Raw genomic sequence first — 17,990 nt, 5'->3', positions numbered from 1 at the left:
AAAAAAAAAAAAAAAAAAAAAAAAAGCCATTGAGATGACCAATTGAGTTCTCTTGCTAACAGGCTTCCATCCAGAGAGGGCAGACTTCCTTCAACCTTCCCCCAAGTTACCATTGTTCTTTCTGCTCCGTTTATCTTGGAACACTCACATCATCCCTGTCTCCTTCTTTGCTAATGTGCTCTCAAATGGGCAGAGCCGCCTTTGACTGCAGGATTTTCCACCTCACCGTTCCTACCATGAGATCATCCTACTTTCTATGAGATACTTTAGGATTCGGGTCAGTATCTTCCATAGTTTGTACTCACACACATATCAGATGCATGGCTATATATCCCAACTCTTGAGTTCACCATGATAAAAGGAGGAAATATATCATTAATGAAAGGGCCAGACATCTATGTCTAGTTTAAGAGAGTAGATGATGAGGAGAGACGTCATCATTAAAAATTGTCTCTCTCGGGCTGGAGAGATGGCTCAGAGGTTAAGAGCACTGACTGCTCTCCCAGAGGTTCTGAGTTCAATTCCCAGCAACCACATAGTGGTTCACAGCCATCTGTAATGAGATCTGGTGCCCTCTTCTGGCCAGCAAGCACACAGACAGAACACTGTATACATAATAAATAAATAAATAAATAAATAAATAAATAAATAAATAAATAAATAAATCTATCTTTAAAAAAATTGTCTCTCTCCATCTCTCATTTTTTTTCCCATACTATGTTAAGGAAGTTCTTGAAGCAAGCTCACCATGCTGGATCAAGAAATGGTGCTGCTTTGGCTGACCACACTGGATTACACGGCTTACTTTTTTTTTTTTTTTTTTTTTTTTTTTGGCACACGGCTTACTTTTGTACCAGTCAGTATGGAACAGGACCTTGGGCAATGGAAGCAAGTGGACTGAAAGCCATAGTATGTCTGAATCCTGCTGGAGGGTTTTCAAACAGCAGTAACTGAAGCTTGGGCCAGGAGTAATTGTTGCATATGACCCAAAACTTTGTACTTTATGAGTCTGACTCATGTTACTGCTTGCTTGGAAGAACTGCTGGAAAGTGGGGCTATTTTAGCGACATCTGATATGCGATGCCCCTCTTTATGCTATGAATATGTTTTATTAGCATTGGTTAATACAGAAGCTACTTTGGTCTATGGCAGGACAGAATACAGCTAGGCAAAAAAGCCAACCTGAATATGGGGAGAAAGAAGGTAGAGTTGGGGAAGATGCCAACAGTCGCCGAAGAAGCAAGATGTGACGTAATGCCATGGCCACATGACAATGCATAGATTAATAGAAATCAGTTAATTTAAGTTGTAAGAGCTAGTTAATAATAAGTCTGAGCTAATAGGCCAAACAGTTTGCAATTAATATTAAGCCTCTGGGTGGTTATTCAGGAATTGGTGGGTGGGAGAAAACCCCCCAGTTATAGGTGTTAAGATCTTGCCCAGAAAAGTCCAATATAAGTTCAGAGGGTTTTCACAGTGAAGGGTTTGTGGAATTAAAAAAAAATAATGTCAGAAATATAACTATGGAAGAGCAGTTTTTTTTCCCCAGTGTATTGCAGCAGAGCATGGAAATTGGTTTTCCTGCGATGAGACTGCTGTGCAATGGCTCTGCACAACTTTCCTCCCAGCCATCCTTGGATCTCAAGTAAATGAGTTATCCTCTGGGTACATTTTCTTCAGTGCTTTGAAGCTATGGGATCCCCAGTGATAACATCTCATAGCAATAACTCTTGCATAATATTTACCATAGTTTCCATCTTATTATTTGTGTAGTTGCTTGCTTCTGTACTGCTGGTTCCATGAGGCTAGTCTTGCCCAACGTGGTGTTGTATCGTCATATATTGATATGCAAAGGACATTGCTTTGATAAATGCACACACAAGCATAAACTTTCCACCAGAGCTTTTAAATGCCTCAATACTTGTCTGAGAAGTGTACTGTGCTTCTGTCTCTTGAAGGGATGGAAGAGTAGCCCGCCATCCAGAAGCAGCACAGGGAGTGAAGGCTATGCTTCACAGAGGCATAGCTGCCTCTAGCCGTGTCTTCTGGAAAACTCTCAGGAAATTGCTATTCAGAGTTTCTGTTCTTAGTGAGGTCCTGATACCTCAGAGCAGTTTTCATGTTCCCGGTCACGTCAGCCAAGCAAGACCTAAATGGCACTTGCTGACTGACAAGGCTCTTCATGTGCTTCTCGCATGATCCGAGGACTATTCTGTTCCTAATGCTTTTCTCTGGTAAGATGGCTCTTTGTGATAATAAACTCAGGAATTAGTCTGTGACTGTGACTTTCGAAGCATCATTGGGAAAGCACCAGGCTTTAAATTCTGGTCTTTTCCAGGATATTTTAAAAATATACAATAAAAAATTACAAGCAAAACAAAGTATGCAAAAGTAAAGTATTTTTTGTTATTAGATGAAGTAAAAAATTATTGTCAAATTGAGCAAATAAACCAACTTTTAATCACTCTCAATGTTGTGTTTGTTTCATGCATTTCAGGGCGTAGCGGCTTGACTGAGAGTAGCCTCCATAAGCTCATATGTTTGAGTGTTTGGCCCACAGCTGGTGGAACTGTTTGGGAAGGATTAGCAGATGTGCCCTTGTTGAAGGAGGTGTGTCACTTGTTGGTGGGCTTTGAGATTTCAAAAGCCTATGCCATTCCAATTAGCACTCTTTCTGCCTGTTGGTTGTTGTCTTAAGACGTAAGCTTTCAGCTACTGCTCCAGCACCATGCCTGCCTGGCTGCAGTCATGCCCCTGCCATGATCGTCATGAGCTCTAACCCTTGGAAACTATAAGCCCCAAATACATTCTTTCTTTTGTAAGTTGCCTTGGTCATAGTGTCTTCTGACAGCAAAAGAAAAGTAACTAAGACTCATGGGAGTCATTCTTCATATGGAGCTGGTCTTCTTAACTATTTGTGATGGCACTGAAGATTTCCCAAGGCATCAGCTCAGTTATACATCTGTCTGTGAAACTTAGGACAGATGGTCATCTTTCCACTCCACCAGGCATCTGTAGTAGACACAAGAAAATCAGGTTCAACCAATAAGTCTCTGTTCATAGGGGTACAATTTTCCCAGTGGATACAGTTATTAGAATTTTGGGCTTTCAGGGTCTGGGACCTCACCTGTGGCTATGAGGGTATCTGAAGGCCCTGGTATTTTTCTAGTCAGGGCTGCTGCAGAGAGCCATGTCTGGGTTCATTGCCCTGTAGCAGATAGACTCTAAGTTGATGTCTGAATTCTGTTACCAAGGGTCGTATATATGGCCGGGGTCTGGTTAATCACCTGAGACTATGTTGGTGTCTGAGGACCATGCTGCTGCTGGAGTCATACCAGTCTGGGTGGTCAGTGCTGCTGCATGGGCAATGGAGGTGTCCAGGCTGCAGTCATAGCTACTTGAGACTATATAGATTCCTGAGAGTGATGCTGCCACTGGGACATACTGATTCATACTGATCTGAGTGGCCTGTACATCCACCACAGCCATGGTGAAATCTACCCCTGAGCTGCTGCTGAGGGCTATGTCTGAGATGTTAACTGTGGCCCATATGAGCATGGCATGGGGGTTATCACTGAAACCATGCTGTGCTGAGCCAGCCCTGCCCATTTGCTGGTCCTGAGATGGCTGGCCCTGTCTCCTATTGGATATTGTAGGAGAGCTGGCCCAGACCCTCAGGGGAGAGTTGACCTCCACACTTGGGAAAGATGGTCCCATTCCTCACCACAGGTATATACCTCACCTGGACAGCACACTAGAGTTGACCCTCTGGTCTGGGACTAGAAGGTGAGCCCACTAAGAGGGTACAAGAGCAGGAGCACCCCATCTCTGTGTGACCCACTCATCTGCTGTGTGGTGGCATGGGTGACAGAAAGATGCCCTCCTCCATCACTCATACCACCTGTGACAGGTGAGAGAGCTGGCCCTGAGGTCACAAGAGGAGAGCTAGTCCTGACCCTCACCATCTGTAGCACACAAGGGAGTGGACTCTGCACTCCATCTGGGCAGCACACTAGAGCTGGTCCTTGCCACGCACCGCGCCCCCCGTCTGCACTCTATACACTAGAACCCAGTTCGTGAGCTTCAGGCAGGGGCTGGAGGTTGAGGAAACACACGCAGAGGCAGACCAACACATGGACCTCTAATCGCTGCTATAAAAGCCCTTCTTTAATAGCACCATGGAGGCTTAAATACCCTGCAGTCAATGGCCAACAGGTGAAAATCCCATCCCCTGATCCTCTAGGCGAGGCACAGCTTCTAGTAACTTCAATTAGAAGGCTCTAGACAGGGAAGAGCAGCTGAAGGCCAGGACTCAATTGGTCCCAACAGGTCCTGTTGTTGGGGATGTAGGTGAGTCAGCACTGGGGTACGAGAGCAACAAAGATGACCCTGCCTCCCCCACATCTGCCTTACAGTCACATTGGTGAGGGAAAGGTGCCCTCTGCCCTCTACCCTTCGCTACCTGTAGCAGGCAAAAGAGCTGATCTGGGGGTCATGAGAGGGAGAGAGCTAGTCCTGTCCTTCACCAGTTCATCACACAGAAGAGCAGGCCCGGCACCTTACCTGGACAGCATGCTAGAGCTGCCCCTGTTTCTCTGTGAGAGCAGGAGACTGAGCCTGCCCCTTCCCCCATATTCCCCCCTCCAGCAATCAGGAGAGAGCCCCCCCCCCCCCCCGCGCCTCACCTGGGCAAAATAGAAAACCTGACCCGGTGTTGTGAGTGCGGGTGACCCGAACTGAGGATCTGAGAGCAGAAAAACTGCCCTACTTCTTGCTACAGGATGCACTGGGCGAGGTAGCCGAGGCAGCGCTGGAGAGCTTGCCCAGGAAACGACAGTGATGGAAAGCTGGCAGGCTGACCAAACCACCAGGCCCAGAACCATGGCTGAGCTGGCCCACCATAGCATCCACCGAAACTAGTATCGTTGTTGCAGGTGAAGGGGACAAACCCACAAATTCAAAACAGCAGGATCTCCACAACACAGGCCAACAACAACATATCCGAGGGGAGCGCCAGTGGGAGCCCACATCAGTGGCATAGCAGAAGCAAGAGGCCTCAGAGCAGACCAATGACACGTGGCGACGAACACTTGCAAGTAAAGATGTACAGACTAAAGGGTAAACTGTGTGACTCAACGGGCCACGCTACAGCCCCCACGACAAGATTCTTTTTTGTTTGTTTTGTTTCATTGTTTGGTTTTTCTTTTAAATTTGGTTTTGATTTGGGGGGGCAGGTTGCAAGGGAAGAGGGCAGATTCAGGGAAATGGGGAGATAATGGGGAGATAGAAATGCATAATGTGACATCCATAAAGAATCAATAAAAGTTAAAAAGAAAAGAATTCGGGGCTCCATGTGATGGTCTTTTACCAACTATTAGCTATTTTTAAAATTCAACAGAAAATATGGGGGGGGGTATAACCAGTATAAAACAGGCAACAGATTTTATTACTGATCAGTATTTTAAAACTCCATACCCACTCTCCCAAGGATAAGTCCCATTACTAGCTGTCTACTGCAGGGTGGTCAGCCTTAAAAACTACACACACAGAAACAACAAAAACAGACACAGCAGGTTGTATTTGTATGAATATAAATATATATTTGTGCATACATATGCATACACACATGTTTAAATGTAACAAATATAATGAAAGAGAAAGAGGCTGTCAGCTTGAGAGCGGGGGTGTTGGGGGAGATCCAGGAAGGGTAGCTGGGAGGGACTGGGAGGAGGAAAGGGTGGATGTAATAAAGTGTATTTCCTCTCTCTTTGGAGCATCGCTTCCCATTACCCTAAGAATTTAGGTCAAAAGAAGCAGGCTAACTGAAGATCTGTAACATATTACCCTCTTGCAGCAAATGTCAAATCATGGGAATGCTAGATGTGACCGGGTAAAACTATTTTACAGACAAAATGTACCACGGGGCTGAAATCAGATTTCCTTGAACAATCGGTGGGAGAAGAACAGATTTGTGAGGGAGCTGTGTTACCATAGTTGTGAGATTAGAAAGGAAACACACACACACACACACACACACACACACACATACACACACGCCTCACAAAACAGCCTTCAAGTTACCCAGCAGTGGGAGACTCTAAAACTTGATTACTGCAAAGGTAGGCTGGCATATTAATTAAAAATAAGACTGACATTTGAAGCATATTTCAGATTTCATGGCAAATTTCATCATTCTAAATATAGTTTCAGATTAATTATGACACATTTGGTGCTAAGCTATTTTAGAATTCAAAACATTTCCATCTTGGAACGGTTGCAGCAAATTAAGGTACTTGATGATGGCTGCAGAGAAAGGGGCTGGCTTGGCATCCTGCATCTCCTCATAACCTGCCTTTAGTTTTTCTCTCCTCACAGGTTAAGTCAGGAGAACTGTGCAAGGTGATGGCATTTTAAGTGCAAATGGAATTTGACATTTTGAGTGTAAATAAGAGTGGTTTATTTTCTTGTGGTATAAGTCACTGATTACCAGTGGTTACAACAGAGTGAAAACCACAGGAATGGGAGACCTTGTATCCTAACACTCACAAGGATGAGTGAGTGCTACCGCAAACAGCACTATGATATTCTTTCCAGTTAATTGTCTTTTTTCAGGGACTGATAATGGTACTTCTTTCAAATGGTTATTACACAAATGCTCTTTTTAAATATGACCAGGAGCTGAGGATATGACATTCCTTGAAGATTGGATGGCAGACAGACCTAGTCCTCGGAAGTACAGATAAAGTAAGAAACTGAATTATTGGGTTTTTTATGTTTTGTTTTTAAAATTGATTCATTGCCGTACTGAACAAAACATACGGGATACCTATCAATTCTTCTAATGTTAAGCTGGAAACAAGTGGTGAGAGGGTGGGCCGGGAGGAAGGGACTGACTGAGAAAGGACTGTTTCATTTTGGGGACGCGTAAATCATGTCCATGAAAGACACAGAAGGTATTTCAGGCTTACCCAGCTAGGTGGTTACAAAGCTAGCCCTGACAGCAAAAACAGATGTTATGTATGTCATTTTTACTATCAATATTTCATTTTCTTCATTTGTAAAGCCTATTTATTGGTGAGATCATCTTGAGTTCCTTCTGCTGCTAATATTCAAGGACTGGTGATGTTAATCAGCAGACTAAAAAAACCCAACTCCAAGTTTCTGCTGCTCAAAGACAGAGTGCTCACTTAAATTCTCTAGGCCTCAGTTGCTCTTCTCTGTAGGAATTAGTTAACTTAATACAAAATTTACTGTCTGGAGAGGTCCACGGAGCGTGGGTGCACAAGATTTCTGCTGTCATGGAGCAAAGTGTCCATCTATCTACATGTTCATTGTCTGCTGTTCCAGAAAGTGTTTAGCAAACACTAGCCACTGATAGGCAGCGTGATAGGTGCTGAGGATACATCAGGACATATTTCTGGAGCCTGTGAAATGGCTCAGTGGGTGAAGGTACCTGCCACCAAGCCAGGTGACCTGGTTTAGATCCTAGGTGTTAAGAGTATAGGGTTTATATTATTCTACTCCATCAATTAAATAATTAAAAGATAGAGATAAAATTCAAGCTAAAACAAAAAGAAAAATATTTGCACATGGAACAGTGTTCTGGGGCAAGGAGGGACCCCAGAGATGGGCTCTGCCAACTCTGGGTGGGGTTAGGTTTTCTTGAGCTCATGTACCCACTCCCAGCGACTTTTTTCTTTTTCTCGGTCAGTCTCTTGTAGTTTGTAGGTCTTTTCTGGCATAGAGATTATACTACTCTTCCTTTCCATGTTTGGCTCTCTACCTTCTTATACGACCCTTATCTCAGGGCAGGAGTTTAGAAATAACTGCTGGCTGGTCACCAATTAGGGTAATTCCTTGTCTCCCTGTTTGTTGGTATGGTAACAGGAAAGAGAAATTTGCAGCAGAGAAGAGGAAATAGAAACATCTCTTCTCTTTCCCCTTCTCACCTTCCTCAAGACACATGTGGTAGCAGAGATCAACTTTTGAAGTCTGTGGGCTATGGCATAGTGTCAAACATGCGTATATATGTACACATGCATACATTCACTATACACACATGCACAAAGAGAAAGATACCACACACGCAGACACACACACATACAAAGAAAGACACCACACACACAAAGAAAGACACCGCACACACACATACACACACACACAAAGAAAGACACCACACACACATACACACAAACACACACACACAAAGAGAGACACTGCACACACACATATACACACACACAAACACACACACACAAAGAGACACTGCACACACACATACACACACACACACACACACACACACACACACACACGCCTTTCTGGAGTGGAGACAAGCAAGCAAAAACGCCAAGTGAAAAAGCAGCAAACAGGACTAAGTATTAAGAATGAAACAGAAAAAAAAGGGAGGAGTTTTGTCCTTTATAAAGATCTTATGAAAAACATTCTTATGAAAATGACATTTACACTGAATCTTAAAGCACAAAAAGAAATTGATCATGCAGAGAAGAAGAGCCCAAGTGCATGCAAATAAGAAAATCAGCATGACTGTTAGTAACAGGAGATGACCAAGGAGAAATATTCCAAAGCCAGGCAGACATACAAGGTCCTCAAGGATTTGACTGTGCCGAGTTCAGAAGATCCTGAGGTTTCCTGGTAGAAGTAGTAATGACTGGATCTGAGTCACACTTGGAGCATCTTTTTGGCTCTTTGAAGGAGTCTAATTGGAAGGGCAGGAGTGAAGTTAAAAAAAAAAAAAACAGCCAACAGCTTGTTGCAATAATGAAGATAACAATTCTCAGTATCCTGAACTCCAAGGGGGTGTCCAAGCAGGCAAAGGGGGAAGCTGTAGTTGACTGGGGACATTCTGATTTTAAAATAACCAAACTGGCCAATGAACTCTGTCTTGTGACATATTCCTCGTGTTTCATCTTGAATTTTCAACCTTGAAAAAATCATAGGTTGAATTCTCAACCCATAGCCCCTTACCATGTGATGGTATTTGGAGGTGGGTTTTATGAAGAAGCCATTACATGTGGCCACAGGTTAGACCCTATCCAAATATGACACAGATTGGCCTTAATCGTGCTTGAGAAATTAGGGCACAGACATGCACAGGGGGGCGACCTTCAGAAAACACAAAGAAAGGAAATTTATCCAGAGTATCCTCAAATCAAGGCCAACACCTTGTCAGATTCAGAGCCTCTCAAGTTGTGGGAAAATAAACTACCGCTTAAGGAATCCAATATGTTTGCTTTGTTAAGGCAGCCTTAATAAAGAAATACACATTGTGTGTAGAGATTCAAGAAAAAAAAAAGATAAAACCTAGGCTGACCCCAGTGCTGGGGACATACAGTCAGAGGGAGGGGTCTTGGACGTGTTCTAATTGAGACGGTGAAGCAGCCAAGGAAGCCGCCAGCTCCCCAGTTTGCTTTGTGCATCTGAGTCTCAGGGGAGAACACTTAGCTGGAGAAAAGTAAATATGTTGTCATTATCCAAGGCTAAAGGAGTAGACAGAGTCACTAGGGAGAGAACAGACAGAAACAACAGTTAATTCGGAGCTCACAGGAACTGTCTTGACTAATCAAAGCAAACTAACAAGAATCATTGAAGGAATAAAAGACACTAGGATATTCAAAGGCACCAAAGGAGAATGCTCGAGAGTAGGGGATTCAATTCCAGAAGCACCTCTATGCCATGGTGTTTTCTGCTAGTGATTTTGAACAACTGACTATTGTTCGAAATTTTATAGGGGAGAGACATCCCCAGAAACATTTAGGTATGTAATGGAGACAAGGAAGTAAAAACAAGGCCTTTGCAAAATTTGACTAAGAACAGANGGTCTGGGCTGCCCTGCAGATAAGTTCTGGCTTTTCTTTTCTTTTCTTTTCTTTTCTTTTCTTTTCTTTTCTTTTCTTTTCTTTTCTTTTCTTTTCTTTTCTTTTCTTCTTCTTCTTCTTCTTCTTCTTCTTCTTCTTCTTCTTCTTCTTCTTCTTCTTCTTCTTTTTTTGAGTGTGGAGTTGTTTGAGAGAAGGGTAGTGGGAGAAACAGGGCAGGGGCAGAGAACTGCTTACCTCTTAGGAAGAACAGCAGGAAGAAGAGCCTCGCCTGCAACTTTTTAAAGATAGGAGGTCATGTAACAGCATCTGTTGATGTCAATCAGGGCAACAGAAGGGAGACAGTAACTGATATTTTAGAGCATACAGTGGGGGAACCAAGAGAGAAGCTGAGGATGGCTGCAGCCCAGAGCCCAGAACACAGCATCTTACAGCAGGCTGCTCCACCACAGGGACTGCTTGGTAAAATTGGTGCAAGAGCACTCTTGGCCATTCTTTGCTTTCTAGAGCAGGAGAGAAATGCTAACGCAAAGACTTCTTATACTGGCATAGAAGCAAGAAACCAAGACCGAGGAAAAGGTAGTCAAGAAAAACCTTGTTATACTTATATTCCTAATAGCTCACTACTTCATCCAAATAAGTACCCACCCCCAGCCCTTTTGCTGGTCACATTGCCGTTATTCACCTGTTCAGTATATGAGTGGCCCTGTTCTTAATTTCCGAATAAAACTCTTATGCTATGGGAAGGTTGAATTAAATAAACTCGTGATTTTTTTTCTCCTGTTGATTGTCTAAATAGTTAAGGCAGAAGGCCGAGTCTTTAAAAACAAAGCAGAGAGGAGAAAGGTAACATTTTGCCTCCTCTATATCAGCAAAGGGAGCACCAAAGATGGAGACAGTCCTGGAGAGCGTTTCCTTAAATATATTGGCCTACCCTGGGAGAGGCTGAAGTTGGAGGGATGATTTCTAGAATTGTAGACCAAATATGGAGTCGTTAATTTTTTCAGATCTAATTATCAATGGGTAGAGAATGTAAATCAATGATGATCTTAAAGAGTTAACTTAGAGCAAAGATGCTTGCCGAGAAATTTAAAAGAATCTTCTTCCTTCGACGTTCTATCTTATACACACACACACACACACTCATGCACACACACACAAAACCATCTCTCTTTTGAGTAAAAAGTGTAACAAGTCTACAAAAGAAACTTGCCAATGCCTACTAAAAATTGTTATACTTAGCTTTCCCGAAAGTTTCCTCTGGGCGTTTTCCCCAAGAGAGACCATGTGAAAAGAAGAAAGAGACGCACTTGTCAAGACTCCTAGCTGCAGCATTATCTGTGTAAATGAAACGTAAGAAACATCATAAATGCCTTAGCAGCAGACTAATTGAGTGGAATATTCACAAAGTGTTTTAGACACAATATGAACAGAATGGGGAGCAGTGAGGAAGATCTTTCTGATTTTCTTTTGTTACTGTAACAAAGTCATGGGATAAAGACTTCAGAAGTTCCAGTCCACTGTTTCTTGGCCATGTTGCACTGGCCTGTAGCAATACAATGCATTGCTATAGAGTCTTTGTAGAGTGGAGAGGAGACTCGCTTAGCTTTGGCCAGGAAACGAAGAAGAGGAGAAACTTCTAATGTCCCAGTATTTTCTTTGAGGACACGTTCCTAGTGAACTAACATTTTCCCACTCTGCCTTACCTTCTAAAGGTTCTGCTACCTCTGGATATTGTTAAAGACTGTGAAGGAACCTAGGCTTCAAAACATCGAACTTTGTCGGACATTTCATATTCAAAGCATAGCACTTTGAAATTGAGAACCAGCAGTCTCAGATAAACATAACCACGAAACAGGCTCATAGCATAGCTACACCAACCCAAAATTAGGTCAATTTGTCTTTCCTGGACGAGTGTCTTAGTCACTCATCTTGTTGCTGTTGCATAATATCCTGAAAAGAAAGCAACTTGGTTCAGAAGGGTTAACTTGGGATGACAGTTCTAGGGTCCCGTTTGTCATGCTAGGGAAACCACGGCGGTAGTCTTGACGTATCTTCAGGAAGGAAGCACGGGAAAGTGAATACTTGTGCATATCTCATCTTCCCCCTTTCATACGGTTCAGGACCCCATCAGGTTAGAACTCATCAATCACGCGAGTGAACTTGTTAACCGCGAGTGTGAGTGGGTCGCTCACTCTCAGCCACCTGATAGGCTGCAGCAGGAGCTGTATCCCGTGTAGGTTAAGTAGCGTCTTTACTCACGGTGTTCTGTGTGGCAGGTCTGTGCAAGAACAAGCGATTAAACATCCTGATAGGCATGTCCAAATTTTCCTCCAAGATGGCTAGTTAATTTAAACTCTTAAAATATGTCTATTCTTCAATTGGGGCATTTATACCAATCCATATCAATTTTTATTCATCTTCTACGTTTAAGTAGATCTTTATTCTCAATAAGTGTATCAATAGGTATTTCTTCCATTTTTATAATTTGTCCTTGATTTTTACCTGTATTATTTATGCATATTAAAAGATTTTAGTCACTTAAAATTTTCAATTCTTTCCTCTATGGCCACTAGGAGAGAAGGTGATTTATTTGTACGAGGATACTGAAGGGCTGGGAGGTTTTACTGTGTCTTAGAGGATGCAGATTAGTCTGGCATGTAGTTGCAGAAAGCCAATGCTTGATTTGGGGACCCCACGTTTGCTGCTGTTTCCATGCACACTGGCTGGTATCTTCTTCCTGAATACGGTTTATTTATTGCCCCTTATACTTAGATTGTTTCTCTTCTCCTTATCTACTTATATGGAGACATCGAAGGTCAAACTGAAACAGACCACATTTATAAATTTAGCTTACAGACCAGGAAAGTAAATATGCAAATAGGTATATGTATGCCACAGCAAAGACAAAAAGAGTTCAAAAGAGGGCTTGCTTTCAGCTGAGAAGACTAGGGGAAACATACTGGGCAAAGGGAAACATTTAGCGTCGATTTCTAATTCTAGATACAATTTCGGATGTACAAAAAGGCCAGAGATCCAACTGCACAAAGACAAAACAAAGGACAGTATGAGAAAGAAGTCTCCAGAAGCTAGCTTAGTCTGAAAAGAAGGAAAACACATAAGAGCACACCCACATTTTGGGGTTTGGGGTCCGGCTCCCTCTATTCTTTCTGCTTTCTTCAGGGTTTAGCCAGACCATGAAAGGAATGTAGACATTAAAGAGCGTTAGCAGAGCAAAAGAGGATGGTAGTGTGTCAGCCCTGGTGTGGCTGTCTTCTGAGCTCTCCCTCTCTAACATGGCAGCCAGTGCCCCAAGTCTGTCCCTCTGTTTCTTAACGTCTAAGTCCTATATCCTGGTCCAATGAGCTACTTGGCAAAGTCCAAGATGTCATTATTGCCCTATTTTACTTAAAGTTCACGGAGTCACTTAAAACAAGGTAAGAAGCTCCCAGTGCCCTCTCTTAGGGGGCATGGGGCCTTTTGGGCTTCAGCCAGGGAATTCCATAGTTCTTCTGCCTCTCATCTTGAGGAAGCCTAGGAGAGAGTAGTCTTTGGAAAGACTTCCACTCATTAAAGTGACATATACTTCTTTTAATCTAGAAGACCAATGTGCTCCCTCTTCCCGAGCACCGGCCACAGCTGGTCTATGTGACAGTCCCCTTCTTTATCCCAAAAGCAATTGTATCACTTGGCATTGTGACCTGAGGGTTTGGAACTGTGGGGGAGTAATAGGATTTAAACTCCGATTCTTTTTAGCTTTTGGCTAGGGTTAGTGAATGGAGATAAATATAACACTTTTGCTATTTTTATATAGCCAAGATTTGATGTAGCTTTAGATTTGAAATATCTAAAATTCCTCCAGAGATGATAAATAAAACAATCAGTAGAAAGTGCAGAAAGCCTACCTTTGGCTAAGGATTGTGTCTCTGTTTTTCTCCTGGATGGTATTTGGGGAAATTATCTTCATGAGGTTTTTATTGTCACTGATTGCTTGGAACTCTTCCTTGAGCATTTGTCAACAAATTGCTCCAATAAAAGGACTTGCAATAAATCCCCAGTGTCCTGTGGATTCATTGCCTTGTAGGTGTGATCCTTCTCAGAGATATTGCAGCCTGGTGGTTCAATGACTTTGTAATTTAAACTCTAACTGTTGAGGGAACTGAACAGACTCGTTCTTAAAGTAATTCTGAAGGCACAAGTGTTTCATGGTTCTTTGTTTCTCTCCTATATCTGTTCTGATAAAAGTGTTCTCAAATTGGGGAGAGGTAACCAAGTCTGAGGGTTGTCTCCAATCAGCAAGTGCTGAAATAACTATGTTTATTGTTGTTGGAGAAGAAAATCATAGAAGACACATGCTAAAAGCATCCAAATATTGGAGGGAAATATCATTTTAGAGGAACCAGACTGATATTTCTAGTAGAGTTGAAGTAGAGAAGTTAGAAGGGGAGATTTTTTTAAAAAAAAAAAACGTTTTATTGATTCTTTGTGGATTTCATATCATGCATCCCAATTCATCCATATCCCCATCTCTTCATAGCTTCCTTCTGCCCTGGCATCTTCCCCCACAAAATAAAATAAAATGTAAAAGAAAAACAAAAAACAAAAACAAACAAACAATGTCTTGGTGTGGAAGCTGTAGCGTGGCCCAGTGAGTCATACTATGCTCTAGTCCATACATCTTTACTTGTAAGTGTTCATTGCAATGAATCGTTGGTCTGATTCGAGGCTACTGGCTTCTGCTATATCCTGGGTACTGGGACTCCTCTTAGATGTTCTATTGCTGCCCTGTGTTCTGGAGACCCTAAAGTTTTGGATCTGCAGGTCTGTCCCAGAAGAAGCTTTAACTTAGTTTAAAATGAGTCTTGTATTCCTAGACAACCATAAGCAGGTTTCCCAATATTAAAAATATCCAAGTTGAGGCTGTGTAAGGACATCCTGAGGTGGTAATTTTTAATCTCAGGGGGTAAAAGCAGAAGGATCAGAGAAGCAGAGCAGCAGCCACTAGAGAGTTCTCACCTCTACCAATGCTCAGACCAAAGGGACAAGCCTGTCCTCAGACTGACTACTGCCTGAGACCTCCCAGCTCCTCAGACTGAATTGAGCTTCTATCTTTTTCTGTCTTATTTCGTCTCTCTGCCCAGCCATATCACTCTTGCCTCCACCTCTCTAGGGCATTGATTAAAGGCATGTGATCTCTGTTTCTTGTGTGAGTCCTGTTTTTTTTTTTTTTTTTTTTTTTGGATTAGGTCAATTTCACTTAGCCTAGGGTGACCTTGAACTAATAGAGATCTCTCAGTCTTCTGAGTCCTGAGATTAAAGGTGTTTGCCACCACTCCCTGGCCTCTAGTGACTTAGCTCTGCACTCTGGTCTTCAGGCAAGCTTTATTTGTTAAAACACAAATCAAATATCACTACATTTATCTATCCTATCTTGGTGAGCCCAAAGTCTTATACCTAATTCACTTTCTATTCTATCTTGTATTACCAACTCAAAGCTCTCTTCTTGATCTCAAAACATTTTCTTAGAAAAACAATTTAAACTTTTACGTCTCTCAACCTTATACATTTTATACCTCTTTTGTGAGTTTCTTTGCTGAATTTGTAACAAGGAAAACTGTAACTATACACATCTCATTTTCAACTCCATCAGAAACCTGAGAAGGACATAACATTACATGAGTAGACAGGAATTGCAGAGCAAATAACTTTCAAAACTACAGAATGATAGAGGCAGCTAGCTGCCTGGATAGTCAGCCAAGGATCCCCTGCAACACTGCATGTCCATCTTCAGCTTAGAGGCCCCAAATACATTTCTGTGAAGCAGGACAGTTGATACCTTTGAAAGTTCAGCAGCTATTATACCCTGCTTACATACAACCTAAACAGTCAGTGACCATCCTTGATAATTCCCTTTAATATTTTTCACAGAAGCTTATGCTAATTTTCAGTTTATTTCTAATAGTGCCAGGATGTTAATTTGTTTTTCTCATTGCTGCAATAAATTCATTGCTACATTATCCACATGTATTTTTAATTTTCCTATCTGTCTTTCTGTCCCTATACACTCAACCAATTTTGCACTTTTTTTTTTCCTGAGATGAGGCACCAATCCTTAGAAGCTGAACATTTATCTCCCGAAGAGGTCAATCTGAATGTCTAGATTTTTGTTAAAGTGTTGTTACATCTGCACCTATGTCTACTAAACCATCAAATTTAACATCACTTATTTGTAATTTTAGCTTTGTTTGATCTTTGATAATTTATAGAAGTTTGCCAAATACTTTTATGGTGTCGTCTGAAAATTTTGTTTTATATACTAGTTCTCTTCTGTCATCCAGAGCAGTGTGGTGTTTTAACAACAGGCAGTAAGTCTTTTCATTGCTCTGTGTGTGTGTGGGGGGGGGGGTTCCTCCAGTGCTGATAGAGAACTAAATTTGGCAATGAATCCTGTGAGAGGCTCCCTAAAACATTTCCAAATGGCAAAGGGTTGCCTTGCCTGTCCTTTGTTGGTCTGCATTCATCAGTCTAATGCTGACCTTTGCCACACCTTCTGCACACTTCATAAGGCTGATACCTTCTGTTTGGTTTACCCCTAGGGGGAAAAAAAAAACATTTTTCTAGGAGCAACTTACCTACAATACCTTTTCAGATGACCTAGATTACCACAATTAAAACAAAATCTGACCTTTTGATTTTTCTTAAGTTTTAGAAATCACCTCTATCACCATAGAACCTTCATCTGGTGATGGATGGAGATAGCGACAGAGACCCACACTGGAGCACTGGCCTGAGCTCCCAAGGTCCCAATGAGGAGCAGAAGGAGGGAGAACATGAGCAAGGATGTTAGGACCACGAGGGGTACACCCACCTACTGAGACAGTGGGGCTGATCTATTGGGAGCTCACCAAGGCCAGCTGGACTGTGACTGAAAAAGCATGGGATAAAACTGGACTCTCTGATCATGGCAAACAATGAGGACTGATGAGAAGCCAAGAACAATGGCTTGGGATTTTGATCCTACTTCATGTTCTGGCTTGGTGGGAGCCTAGCCAGTTTGGATGTTCACCTTGCTAGACATGGACGGAGTGGGGAGGACCTTAGACTTTCCACAGGGCAGGGAACCCTGACTGTTCTTTGGACTGGAGAGGGAGGGGAAGAGGAGTGGGGGGAGGGGGAGAAGTGTGGGAGGAGGGGGGGGAATGGGAGGCTGGGAGGAGGCAGAAACTTTTTTTTCCTTTTCTCAATTAAAAAAAAAAGAAATCACCTCTTCTATTTAAATATGATGAGTGGGAGATCCAGTATCAGTTGTATTTTTGATCCTTTCATCAATGGGTGATGATCTTGCTTTAAAAACCCAATCACCCCTTCGCATTCTGAATTAACATTTTCAAGAGCCAAGGATTTAATTAATATTTGTCTATCATCTGAATCTGATATCATTTTATCTACAACTGAGGTCAATCTTTGTAAAAATAATCAGTGGAAGCTTCTTTTGGGCCTTATATAATTTTAGTAAACAGCTCAGTCCTCTTTACTTATTCTTCAGCCCTGTTCCAAGCATCCAAAAGCTGCTATACAGCATAGAATCAAGATGCTATCATCAAATATAGACTGTTTTTGCTAATTAGCATGCTAGCCCTCACTAACGCTGACCTTAAGAAATCTCATGTCCTCTAGCACTCCTTCATTGTTCTATGACCCTAGCTTCCTCTCTCCATCATGTTCCCCATTGTAACTAAGGACTAACGTCCAATACTGGTGTAACTAAATCTTCTCAGTCTTTTTGAATAATTTTGTTCCTAGTGCCCCATGAATGTAATATCCATTTCAAAAAGCGTGAACGCATACTGTATGAAACTGCTACTTCCTTAAGTTTCTTCAAAACTAGCATCTCTACACTATTCCAATTAACTTCTGCACAGCCTTGGGAGTGCCTATCATCTGGTGATTATTCTTGTATGGTAACTGGATAAATTAAGGTTGGTGTTATAACAACTTTATGACTTCAGTTTTATAATGCAATGGTGTGGTAGGTTCTGCTCTAAATTCCTTTTATGTCTGAGAATTATTCTTACTTCCTTTAGTATATCTTTCAAAAGCTTGTACCTTATGGTAGTAAGTCTTTCTAAAATTTATATCTTATCAGTCAAATTG

The sequence above is a fragment of the Alexandromys fortis genome, unplaced genomic scaffold (genome assembly GCF_014885135.2).
Source record: "Alexandromys fortis isolate MF-2015 unplaced genomic scaffold, M_Fortis_MF-2015_v1.1 scaffold_10, whole genome shotgun sequence".
Lineage (NCBI taxonomy): Eukaryota > Metazoa > Chordata > Mammalia > Rodentia > Cricetidae > Alexandromys > Alexandromys fortis.
The sequence above is the reverse complement of the archived record's forward strand: the minus strand, read 5'-3'. Positions refer to the sequence as shown.